We start from the raw sequence: 12484 nt of genomic DNA on the forward strand, positions 1-12484 counted from the left end.
GTAAAGAAAAAGCAGCAACAGATCATTAGAAACCACCGGGGAAACAGACTAAATTACATGGCAAAAATGCGTAATCCGCGAACAAAAAATTAAACTATGAACAAAAAAAAAGTCTTATGAGAGCGTTATGAGGACGTTAACAAAACCTCGTGGGTACTAAATTGAAACTTAATGGCCCGCGGGCGGTACTTAGTCCATGAAACTAACTAAAGACAAATTTAAAGTGAACCGTTCGCATAATTAGTGGAAACAAAAACAGGATATTAAAAAAACATAAGGATAAGATAAAGAGAAAACAGTTTCGTATATCCATTTGACGCATCGCAAACCACTGAAAAACAGGATGTTGGCTTTTCCTGATTGAGCGGTAATCAAAACAATCGAGTAATAATAAAATGCAAAATATTTCAAGCTTCGATATTGCTCACAAGTTTTCTTTATCTTCAACAAAAACAATCACTGGTTTCGAAGCTGTAAAAACATAGTTTATTTTTATAAATTTACCGCGATTTGCAAGTAATAGTTACTATTTTTATACACAAGCCTTCAGTTCCCAACGAGGCCACGTAGTGTGTGTACCAGGTTAGGTTCAGGCCTTAATTTCATTCCGATTATCCTTATTTCAGTTCTATTACAAGTTCGGGGACTGTCTGTAATAGCCAAGAGAACATCGTATTAGAACTAAAATAGGGTAAATCGGAATGAAATTATAGCCTAACCCTAACACACACTACGAGAGTACTCAAAACACAGCTCAAAGCTTCATTCATATAATCAAACAATTTCAAAACGAAGCGTCTGGTATCGCTCAGGTCGGACGGGTCTTATCAGAGGACCGGAATGATAAGACTTAATTAATAGCTATATCGCGGCCGCTGTTGGACGAATTTATTGAAAATTGAATTGACTGTTTCCAGTGTGATTAATTGATTTGACGATTCCAATTAACGATTGTTCCGAAAACATCAAGAAATAATATTTTCGAATATTGAATATATTCTAAATTAGGTATTGAAAAGAACAATGACACAAAAATAACCCCATATTCGCTAAATGTACGATATATGGTTTTAAGGCGCCCCAGAAGTGTGTGTAACAATATGGAGGTAACTAATTTTGTTCGCTTACTTTACATCAAGTTGTGTAAATGAACGGAAACTTATGGGCACGTATACACTTGGCTAACATAGACATACACATATTAGTTCTATAACTTGTAATAGAACTGAACAAGAAAAATCGGAATAAAATTATGGCCTAACCCTAACTTAGTACACATACTGCGGGAAAACCTGGTTCAATGCAGTGTTCCCTACCTACGGGTGGCCGTAAAATATTCTAGGTGCGCCCGTTTTTCCGTCTGCATCGGCCATTGAATTATGCGACCATAAAAGCACTACATAACGTTAGTATGCGAGTATATCCTTGCGTCGCGAGATTTTACAAAAACCTAATTTGAGTCACTCAAAGAGTCATCTAGTCAGCGACACATTGCAGCTGAAATCAAGCAGCAAATGTAGCAACAGGACAAGTTAATATTACACATTAGTTAATATTACACATTAACTTGATTGGACACAATCATACAAAAAAGGATATATAGGGATATAACGCTCCTTCAGATATAAAGATACACTCAAGTTCGTGTTATGTATTAAGTACTCCCGTAGTATGCGTACCAGGTTGGAGTTAGGTCATCATTTTATTCCTATTTTCCTTATTTTAGTTCTATCACGAGTGCTGGGACTGTTTGTGTTGGCCAAGTGAATATACCCCCTGTCCTTTTACACAACTTGGTGTCAAGTAGGCAAACAAAATTAGTGTCATCTATATTGGTACACATACTTCTGGAGCGCCATATATTAGCCGAGCTCGTCAGCATGTCTGCAAAGCCAGGAGCATTCATATTAATGCTTGCACAAAGACTTATACAGAGCGGACAGAAACAAAAAACAAATGATAAACAGTTCCTGTAGGGCACCATCAATATGGAAAGCTACTCCGCGATATTCAAAAGACTTTAGAATAATAATAAAAAATGCCAGCACACGGATTTTCAAATAGCAAACAGGGTTAGAACAAATGATAAACAATTTCTGCAAGGACAGCTAGTCAGCGAAATGCAATAGACTTAAGATTAGCCTATTCATTCCTCGAACGGACATGACGCTAAATAGAAACCTATTGTAAGATAATATAACAGGATGCGCCCCTTAGCCAGCAATGCGTCGGTAATATTGTTTCTGCCAATGGTCCTTCCTCCAATCCTCGAAGATTTAGATGATATAAACGCGAAGCTTTCAACGTGGTGATGTGATTCCCTCAAAAGACGATACAGAAGGGTTGAAAAAACTATCGGTGACGGTATCAGGCCAAATTAAATTACCCAACGGGCCGGATATAGCCCGCGGGCGTAGTCTGCCCATGCCCGGTATAAAAGCTTGGGTTTGAATGTAAGTTTTTATAATCCCTGGACTGTACCAGCGGAACCCTAGTTGAAAGCCTTGTTTAGGCCATAGCTATTCAATATTCGACGAACCAAGCAGTTCACTCACACAATCATCATGAACATAATACGAGCGGATTCCAGTTTAAAAAAAATTCAACAGAATCAACATTACGTTTCTATTACTTACTAAGTTACTTTTTCTTGTTTAAACCAGTTCATTCCGGTCCCGAATTCACAATTCTATTCAAATCAATAAGCCCACCACTTTACTCGCAACATTAGTTGAGTGTAATATGCTAGAATGAGCGGATCGAGGCTTAAATGTGGAATCCAACAGAATCAACACTGCGCAATAAAGTTACTTTTTCTCGTTCAAACCAGTTTATTCCAGTTCCGAATTCACAATTCCATTTGAATCCAATAATATTGAACGCGAACGTGTTGTCACGTATATTACGAGAACATGACAAATATCAAATAATATAGTTTATCTTCGCTCCTGTATTTAACATTTACAATTATTATTCGAACGCTTTGACTATAAAACTGCCGATATTACAAAGAAAAAATTATCAAACATACGGACACGAAAGACGCGCATCTCTAACAATGCGATTAATTAAGCGCCCGAGTTTGCCGAGAACATCGACAGACAAGTGTGACAGGACCGACCAAACTTCGACGGAATAAAAACACATATTCTCCTTTTAATTAAATAAAATTTGTTTAATAAACGGACTAGAATAGAATATGAATCCGGTGAAGTGAAATAAACAAGTTAAATTTAGCAGCTATTTTTTTTTTAATTTACAATTATTGGTACTCCCTAAGTATGCGTACCAAGATGGCAGACACAGGAACGTAGTATGTGTACCAGGTTGGGGTTAGGCCATAATTTCATTCCAATTTTTCTTATTTCAGTTCTATTATGATTTCAAGAACTAGCCAAGTGACTCCCGTAGTATTTGTACCTGAAATTATGGCCTAACCCTAACCTTTTACACATACTACGTTCCGGCGTCCGTCATCTTGGTTCACATACTACACGAGTACCAAAATAAATGCTTATTGAAAGCGCAAGTGTTCCCCCTTTTGAATAAAATAAATGTTTATCAAAAAATTAGATGAAATGACAAAAGGTAACGAGATTTTCCCGATTACAAATATTACAAGAATTTCCGTCTCGTCAAGGGCGTGTCCAAACATATTAAAATTTATTTCGTTTTATCAGAAGAATTTGGAAACCGCTTTGAAAGAGAAATGATTACTTTATTGCAAGTACCGGTGGTTTTTAAACTGTATACCTAGTAACGGAAGCTAGTAAAACCGGTACACCCATAGTATGTGTACCAAGTTAGGGTTAAGTCATAATTTTAGCCGTAGGTGACCGTACATTTGAACCCACGTACATTTGAACCCATACATTTGCACCTTTATATCCGCGGATTCAATCTATACAAGGGTGCTAAAATCCATGGGTTAGGGTAAAGTATGGGTTCAAATATTCGTAAAAAAAAGTTTGCATAGGTGCAATAGTATGCAGGTGCAATTGTCGTGTGTTCAAATGTAATGGAACCATAATTTTATTATGATTTTTCTTATTTTTGTTCTATTACGAGTTCGGGCGAATGTCTGTGTTAGCCAAGTGAATATACCCCTGCCCATAGATTTTAATCCCTTTACACAACTTCATGTAATAAAGTTGATGAACCAAATTAGTTACCTCCATATTGGTACACGTACTTCTGGAGCGCCGTAAAACCTGATAACATACCAACCCTGGATGGTGAACGACGTTTCGGATCTTTCGTACCGACCCCCGTCACTAATGCAAAAATGTGAAATTTTAGAAAAAATACCCCCCAATGTTTTAAAATAAATAATAAAAATATTAATTATCCAGTAACGATTAGAATAAGGGATGATTTAAATTTTTGAATTTCAAGCTCAATCTGCATAACCCAAAGCCTAACTGAAACCTCATCCTTATGGAATTGAGTTGTTTGACATTTCGTGTCAAGCGCCACGGATGTTGTTAAATGGTAAGCAAAGAAATTAAAAGTTAAATTTTACCATAATAACAATTTTTGTCAAATTTTAACGTGATAAAACTACGGAGAAATGTTCGTACCAGGGAGAACCTATTTTACGACAAAAAAATTTAATAAAAGTTTGACATTACCTTAATAATAACAATTATGCTAATTTTTCGGGGCGTTGTGAAACTAGTAAAAAATTGCGTCACCTGGGTGTATCAGTGTTTTATAACGAATTCCCATGAATTTCATATTAAATAACCACAAGTTCATGAATCACAAGATATAACTGTCATATTGTCAACGATAATTTCGAAGAAATTCGGAAAAATTCAATAATTATTTGCGTAATATTTATGTGAGGTTTCGCCATATTCAATCTGTTTTATACAACGTATTTATGGGCCTTCGCTCCAAACAGGGTTCTGTACAAGAAGCTACGAATCTTTTGTACAAACCTCGCGCCAAAAAACGTTACTCCCGAAGTATGTGAACCAAAATGGCGGACACCGGAACGTAGTATGTGTGCCAGGTTAAATTTAGGCCATAATTTCAGGGACAAATACTACGGGAGTCACTTGGCTAGTACCTGAACTCGTGATAGAACTAAAATAAGGAAAATGGAATAAAAATATGGCCTAAAACGCCAACGCTTAAAATAAAAAATAGTTGATATTCATTCACGGTTAGTGTTACGAATGCAGATTGCGCTAGAAATTGAAATTTTCAAATCGTTTCTACCCTCAACTGAATAATTACTAATTTGTTATTTAAAAACGAGGCGGAGATGTTTTTCTCAAATCTCACATTTTTCATTAGGGACGGGTCTTTGTACAAAAGATCCGCAGCCATTATCGTTATCCCAACTTTAACTAATCTAAATAAAAACCCCGAAAAATGGAAAAAAAATATCATAAAATCAAAGATGAAGCAATAATAAGACAGTAATGATTGTGCGTATAATCCTACTCAATCAGCATGAATAGCCTCTGTTATTCAGTCAACAAATCAGAAATGAGATGGTCAAATAACGGAAAATAACTACTTCACGAGTGTGCGTGCAATCCTTGTGTGGATGCTAAGCTAACGTTCTCTGCATCGTTTTAATTTTTTCATATCAACACCCAAAAGGAGAAAATAGCACTCTTTCTAAGGCTCAGCTCTATCATAGTGTGCTATGCACTGAAATATAACACGAGACAGAACTAAACTATCCAATTACCGTCGCTTTTGACAGTCAGGTTGACACAGTTAATCAAATGACCAGAAAATGGAGTAATAACAGGACGCTTAACGATTGTGCGCGTTAATATTTACGCATTGCAAGGACTGTGCTATCGTATTCGTATGGGTCTAATTTTCATATATACACCCGTAAAACAAAAGGCACCCTGTCAAATATAACTCTCTGCGTTAACTACAATGATATGGACGAAGCACGCAAAATAGCCTTCTCTACACCAATAGTCCTGACGATTGTGCGTGTCATCTTTGCGCAGCGGCTAATAGTTTATATATCTTTCTATTATTTTATCATTTCTACAAAATTACTCCACTCAAATCTTTTTAACTCTCTTCAGCTTTTGGCTCGTTAACTACAATGAAATGGACTGAATAACGCCAAATGGACTCGGACTGAATAACGCCAAATGGACTCGCCAATTACCGTCGTTCTACACAATTGTGCATCGTCATGCACGGGGATAATCTTCCGATTTTTCACCCACACCCAAAACCCGAAGATCACGCACGGTCGCCACAACCTTGTTGTATCGCGATGGACTAAGTCGGTAGAAATGACACAACACGCGAAATAGCCTCTCCAATTATTCCCGTTCTACACCATTAAATCAAGAAAAAGAACGTTAATCTTCCGTGCGGCTGATCATACAAACAACAACTCGCCGTCAACAAGGTAATTATTACAGGCGCGTGGGATGACGACTAACGCCTTCTTACGAAATTCTCCGGATGGAAATTTTTTTCGTCGTTAGTACCTGCATGAATTGCCTTGTGCACACGTTCGGTAATTTTGAAACTGTGAGCAAGTATAGTTTTATCTTATTATTGCTTCACCACTGTGATCTCTTTTCGGAACTTTTGTACAACGCATTTAAATAACAAATCCAGTCGGGTTGGGGTTATAAAAAATGATTTAAAAAATTTAAAATTCCAGCAATCTGCATTCCTACCCCTAACTACATAACTAATAATTTTATTATTTTAATCGTTGGCGGAGGTGTTTTTTTTTGGCGCGTCATTGTACAAACGATCCATGTTTCTTTTGATTCTGTTTATCATCAGTTGGGTTAAGTTATTTCCTCACCACTAATTATTTTTAATTCTGTTTCTTCTATGTTAGGATCAGTTAGAAGGGCAGTAACCAGTGGTGGGATTCAGTGATTCGCACTGGTTCTATTGATCCGTCTCGCGTAATTTTATGAGATCAGCGAACCGGCTAGCATTACTGGTTACGGTGAATGTTCTGTTGGTAACAGAACCGGCTGGAAAATAGGACTTTTATGATGGAACTGGCCGACAAAAAATTTGAATCCCACCACTGGCGGTAACCCAATTACTAACTTATCTTAACTTAGTCCAAGACAAACAGAACAATAGAAAACAATTCAGAAAATTAGGTCTAACAAGTAAACAAACACGTTACATTTAAACTGCGTCTAATGCTCGATTGTACACAAATGAAAAGGTTGCTAAACACAGAACAGAAACAGCTATTTTTAAATACAAAAATCATCAGAGCGCTCGTGTAATCAATTTCGCGAAATAAAAGACGCGTGTCGATGAACTACTATTAAAAAAGCAGCAATAGAAGGAACTTTGCAGAATCCTAAAGTTCTTTCGTTCTTTTCTATTACTGTAATATTACTTTATGCTCATAATATAACCTACTTAACACCAACTAACCCTAACCTGGTACACATACTACGGGAGTACCTATTCGGGTTCTTCCTTATACGTGATGTCACGACAGGGCTATTAAAAAGTAATTTATCATTAATTCATAGGTTTTCCTGCTTCATTTAATGCAATAAACTCATTAAAATTACTCGAAATTGGGAGTATTTTAATCATGTATATTGAGTTAAGTTCAATAACGTGCCGAGTTCGTGCAAATCTTTGAAATCCATGCACCGAAGCGTACATTATTATGCCACGATTAGCCTTTTGGTGAGTTTCTGTTACGTCAGCGGGTTCCATTACATTTGAACCCACGTACATTTGAACCCAGGACAATTGCACCTGCATACTATTGCACCTATGGAATTTTTTTTCGTTTTACGGATATTTGAACCCATACTCACCCTAACCCATGGGTTTTAGCACCCACATGTAGATTGAACCCGTGGATATACGCATGGGTTCAAATGTACGTGGGTTCAAATGTACGGTCACCACGTCAGCGTTATTCGAACTGTGTTTGCGGAACACTGGTGTTTAGTGGGTGCTCCAGAAGTATATGTAACAATATGGAGGTAACAAATTTTGTTCGCCTACTTTACATCAAGTTGTGTACACTGTACAGGAACTGAAACCTATGGGCAGGGGGCATATTCACTTGGCTGACACAGACAGTCCCCGAACTCGTAATAGAACGAAAATAAGGAAAATTGGAATAAAATTAGTGAGTTTCCTCGGAGCGTTCAATGGAATCGAAATTGCAACAAAATCGGTCGCCTTGACCGTTAGCGTTAGTAATAAACAAGCCCAGTCATTTTCCTAGGCCTGGATTACTTTACCATCCACCTTAGTATCCTCCGAAAAAGTAACGAAGCGTAACAGGTCAGAATCATCTCACTCTAATTTATATGCGTCGATGCTACAATTTCACGCCTCAGTAACTTTTGAGTAAGATAATGCCAAATAGTGATAAACGCAACGAGACTTTTTGGCACCAGCAGGCAATTGGTGGAATTCAGCATGACAGATCCAATTCCGCTGCTGCCAGGTCACGCATCATGGAATTCAAAATGATTCAGCACGTAACAAAAATTACTTCAAAACGGCAGGGATTCAAATCCTCTGATACAGAAAGTGCAATAATACGACAAATTTAATTGATCTCAAATGTACGATAGAAACTCGCGTACGTCATGAGATTCCAACAGCCCTTAGTACCATGCCTTCAGTACCTCACCAATAATATTTTTACACAATAGACAATATAACAAGAATTATAATTATTTTTGTATCCGCCACGTCGACAATGCTAAAAAAATCGTTGAATTTACGAAATATTACACGTAATTCTTAATCAAAAAATTGACTAGAACGTGTTCCTAACTATTGCTTCTTTCTTTCTGTCTTGGTGTCAGTCAGTCTTTCTACCAATTTATCATTTGAATTTATTCGTCTAATGTTTGCCAAACGCAACTTAGTTATCGCCGTTCCAAAAACAAGAGAGCTATGCTCCAATATATGAACACAAAAAAGTACAGTACCTCGCATAGCCTACTGTACGATAACGTCAAAAAACTGCTTTCGTGCAGCAAGAGAGAGGTCGCAGAACCGCTTCAAATAATTTCGAAGAGGTCATCACACAAAATTTCGAAGTGAAAAACGAATCACACTAAGCCCACAAAAAGGTTGGAAATCTCTAAAGGTAATAACCCTTTAGCGAAAAAAACAATCTTCAACCACTGAAAATTTCAAAGCAATCGGTCGCGTAGTGTTAATGTTAATGAGAAAGGCGATTCTTTTCATAACAAGTAAAAATTGTCAACAAAACTAACAACAACATGATAACAAAACGATCCACATGTACACCTTGTGGGATACTCATTAGGAGAGGGAATGCAGGGGTGCGCCTTACGCTATATAGTAACGCTTATGAAGTATATCTCACGTTATAGTTGCACCCAGTGGTGAGATTCGAATTTTTTGTCAGCCGGTTCCATCACGAAAGTCATATTTTTTGAGCCGATTCTGTTACAAAAAGTCATTGTCGATAAGCGGTAATGCTAACTGGTTCGCTGATCTCAAAAATTCCGCGAGACGGTTCTACAGAACAGGTGCGAACCGGCTGAATCCACCACTGGTTGCACTCCTTCTAAGGATTTGCGCTCGTTGATCACTATGCGTATGAATACAGATAGGTACTGAAACAAAAGTGCAGGTAGTTTTTTTAAGTGACTCATAGAGATTAGCTGATCTGTGTTTTTCCTAGGATGTCGACGACTTTGGTAGGGCGTCGATACATTCGCGATAGCGTGCAGCAACTCTTGAATCATTAAAAATTGAATAAAATAAGTTTCTAAATTTTATAGCGACTAATAGAGCTATTCCTTCATACGAGGGTCTTACTCGATCGACAAAAAATGGCTGGTTATTTATCGCGGATGCAAAAGCTTACAAATGCAGACCGCGGCCGAATTGGAAAGCAGGTTTTTACGCAGACCGTGCGATGTCAAGTTCATCCCGCAATATATAGAATAGGTCATTGGAAAACATTGTTCCAATAGTCATTTGAATGACCTACTCCGTAAGGGTTATTTGGCCGCCATATGGGCCGTAATTTAGGATGGATATACGGCCTCGATTGTCGTTTAATTCGCTTCTCCGTATAGCTGTATAGAGCTGCCAAACACACAGCCAATTGGAAATGAGGATGAATTTGGAGCCCTAATCATTTGAATGGCCTCTTATATCAAGAGATTCCATATAGTTAAAACAACAATATAGATTTCTATTTGAATCGCCTGGTTGGCGAAGCTATGAGACTCTCTTATAGATTGGCGCCAATTTTCATAGAATCCTGACTACAATGAAACTCTTTAGCTATCTGTCTAACTACCACTCTCTCTATTTCCGAAAAGAACTTTGCTCCACCCGCCAACCCTCTCCGATGAAGCGCACGTCGACAATAGGAACGGTCGTCTTTCGCATCTCACTAAATACACGCCCTTCTCACTGCGCGGTGAGTTATTTCCGCTACGTCGATGGGAAAAATAGAAAAAAGGCGCACCGATATAATTAAGACTATGGCGATACTTTTGTTCCGCTAGAGCGAATCGCTCGCCGTGCAGAAAAGAAAAAGATTATCCATACGGGACGAGGAGCATTAACTTTTGCCATTCCATATTACGTGAGGCGTTTCAATAAGACGAGTCGCCTTAGCTAAATCCTTTAATGCATAACATTCAAATTCAACATTTCAATTTAAATTCTGTAGGTTTTAAATCTTACTTACAGTTTTATGGTAATTTTGCTTCTGTAATGGTCCTTTTTCGTTTATTACTATCACATATTTTATTGTCTTTTCTTCTGATTATGGAGTCAAAATAAACTTCAACTTACCCCAACCTGGAACACATACTACGTTTCGGTGTCCGCCATCTTGGTTCACATACTTCGGGAGTGCCATTTGCTCTATGCAATTTTAAAAATAGGGTCGCAACAACCTCCTGGGAACCGTTAGCAATTCCGACTCTGACCGCAATGTGAAATATTGAATACTTATCTTTTACTTTTTTTGTGGCTGCAAGTGACCATTAGGACTACTTCTATATGTGGTGGTATTTTTTCCGCGTGTGTTCTTGATCCTTTTGTTTTCCTGTTTTTGTAATTTGTTTTGATTATTGCTGTGTTAAGTGATGATTACCGCCGAACATGAGGACAAGTAGCAGGCATTGTGTGCCCCGTTTTTGGCGATGACACGACAGTCAAGTTTTGTTTTTCGTTTGAGGTCTAGTTATCCACTTTAAGTTTCAATAGTGCTGTTTTGATTAAGAATAAAGCCGCAATCGAACCTCGGATCTTCTGATTTTACCGTAGTAGATGTTTTGAAAAGACAGGAAGAAAACCTGCGACATATATACCCCAGATGTTATTTCCTGCCAAAAATTCAAATCGTCTTTTTAACGCTCTTGCAGCACTGGTCGTAAAATGCAAAATCGATCATAATTTTGTATCCTTCGCCGCGGGTTGGGTTACTCAACGTTCCGGCCTTTTGAAATACCTTAATTGGAATTGGCATTTTCAGGCCCGGTTTACATTCGATTCATTTTATTTTTAATAATGCTTTATTGAGTGGCACGCCAGAAATAATTAATGAGCTAATTTTTGTGCCAAAGTAGCACTTTTCTTGGGTGTAGGTCATCGCGTAGGTCTTAAACAAATGCCCAAACCACAACAAAGCGATATAGAGCAATATAATGAATAAATGGCGCACTGTAAATTCTATTTTAACATAGGGGTAATTGAGCTTTCGATAATTTGATTTAGTGGTAACAATACTAAAAAGTTTGGGAACCACTGAAACAGAGTAAACGAAACTTTCTTAACAACGCGGTATTGGAGTGGCATGCCAGAAATAATTAATGAGGCAGTCTGTGCAACAATATAGCATAAATCATAACATATACCAAAGACTTATGCACACATATCCAACCGCAGCAAGACAATTTTGCGTGGATTAACAGACATGCGCATCCAAGGATGGTTTCGTGAGACTGAACAATTTTTTAACCGTGCGTTGGATAAATTAATTACCCCGAGTTGGTGAGTACCACACCTCACCATTCGAGAGAACTAAATCCATAGAGTGCTTTATATTCCTTAATCAGATAACTCCGGTCCCGACGGGGACGTAGCTCAGTGGTAGAGCGCGCGCTTTGCATGCGCGAGGTCCCGGGATCGTTCCCCGGCGTCTCCATACCTTTCGGCTTTTACAAATTGATGCTTTTTGTCTGATAGTGGCATTCAAATATAATATTGCTTAATTTCATTTGATCGCATAATTCAATACATGAATCCTAAATACAAAATTTAATAAATTATTCCTTTTTTTATTCCTGGATTCACATATCAGATTTATTTATACGTATTCCGGGATGAGAGGATCGACCATATTAAGGGTTACCTAGAATTTGACAAAACACGACACAACATTAGGAGTTTCAAGAAATGAAAATTTCAATGCATCAAACATCGCTAATGTAATTTTAATCGACGAATATATTTCATATTTTTCAATTATAAA

At 37.7% G+C, this 12484-nt stretch overlaps 1 non-coding gene across 1 annotated transcript; it reads left to right on the forward strand.

The window, feature by feature from the left end:
* The first annotated feature begins 12085 nt into the window (after positions 1-12085).
* Positions 12086-12157, forward strand: Trnaa-ugc (transfer RNA alanine (anticodon UGC)). The gene has a single exon. It is a non-coding gene; the product is annotated as a tRNA-Ala (tRNA).
* The last annotated feature ends 327 nt before the right edge of the window (positions 12158-12484 follow it).

This window comes from Styela clava, chromosome 3 (assembly GCF_964204865.1).
Source record: "Styela clava chromosome 3, kaStyClav1.hap1.2, whole genome shotgun sequence".
In the NCBI taxonomy this organism is placed as follows: domain Eukaryota; kingdom Metazoa; phylum Chordata; class Ascidiacea; order Stolidobranchia; family Styelidae; genus Styela; species Styela clava.